Raw genomic sequence first — 1,310 nt, 5'->3', positions numbered from 1 at the left:
TGTCAGACCATCCCCTCCATAAATTTGTCAAGCTCAGTCTTGAAGCCAGTTAGGTTTTCTGCCCCCACTGCTCCCCTTGGGAGGCTGTTCCAGGACTTCACTCCTCTGATGGTTAGAAACCTTCACCTAATTTTGAGCCTAAACTTGTTTATGGCCAGTTTATATCCATTTGTTCTGAGGTCCACATTGGTGCTTAACTTAAATAACTCCCCTCCCTCCCTGGTATTGATCCCTCTGATGTATTTATAGAGAGGGCATCTCCCCTTCAACCTTCCTTTGGTTGGGCTAAACAAGCCAAGCTCTTTTGAGTCTCCTCCCATAAGGTCGGTTTCTGTTCCTTGGATCATGCTAGTAGCCCTTCTCTGCACCAGTTCCAGTTTGAATTCATCTTTCTTAAACATGGGAGAACAGAATTGCACACACTACCCCAGATGAGGTCTCACCAGCACCTTGTATAATGGTATAACACTTCCCAGTCTCTACTGGAAATACAGTCCTAGGATGCATCAGGCAAGGTATTAGTCTTTCACGGCTGCATCACATTGACGGCTCATCGTTATCCTGTGGTCAACCAATACACCCAGGTCTCTCTCTTCCTCTGTCACTTCCAAGTAAAAAGTCTCCAGTTTATAGGAAAAATTCTTGTTAGTTCCTAAATGCATGACCTGGCACTTTGCATTATTAAATTTCATCTCATTTCTATTACTTCCAGTTCTTGTATGATATCCTGATCCTTCTCCATACTGGAAATAACTCCCAACTTTGTGTCATCTGCAAATGTTACTAGCGCACACCCACTTTTGCACCAAGATCAGTAATAAAAATGTTAAATAAGATTGGTCCCAAGACTGATTTTGAGGAACTCCACTAGTAACCTCCCTCTAGCCCGAGAGTTCACTTTTCAGTATGACCTGTTGTAGCCTCCTCTTTAACCAGTTCGGTATCCACCTTTCAGTTCTCACATTAAGTCCCATCTTCTCCAATTTAACTAATAATTTCTCATATGGAACCGTATCAAATGCCTTATTGACATCCAGGTTGATTAGACTGATCACATTTCCCTTTAAAACAAACACCACACAGTTATCTTCTCAAAGAAGATCAGGTTGGTCTGGCACGATCTAACTTTTGTAAAACCATGTTGTATTTTATCCCAATTACCATTCACCTCTATGCCCAAAAATATGGAACGCTTCACAAATTTGCGTGTCATCCTTGCGCAGGGCCCATGCTAATCTTCTCTGTATCGTTCCAATTTTAGGGGAGGATGGTGAGGTGCCACAAGACTGGAGAAGGGCAAACATAAAACC

The 1,310-nt window shown here is 42.5% G+C and overlaps 1 non-coding gene across 1 annotated transcript; it reads right to left on the bottom strand.

The window, feature by feature from the left end:
• Positions 1 to 1,178: 1,178 nt before the first annotated feature.
• Positions 1,179 to 1,283, bottom strand: LOC112124560. Its single transcript, XR_002909648.1, has one exon. It is a non-coding gene; the product is annotated as a U6 spliceosomal RNA (small nuclear RNA).
• Between the last annotated feature and the right edge of the window lie 27 nt (positions 1,284 to 1,310).

Source organism: Terrapene carolina, unplaced genomic scaffold (genome assembly GCF_002925995.2).
Source record: "Terrapene carolina triunguis isolate 2854851 unplaced genomic scaffold, T_m_triunguis-2.0 Scaffold51859, whole genome shotgun sequence".
In the NCBI taxonomy this organism is placed as follows: domain Eukaryota; kingdom Metazoa; phylum Chordata; order Testudines; family Emydidae; genus Terrapene; species Terrapene triunguis.
Note: the sequence above shows the minus strand (reverse complement) of the source record. Positions and strands in the feature narration are given on the sequence as shown.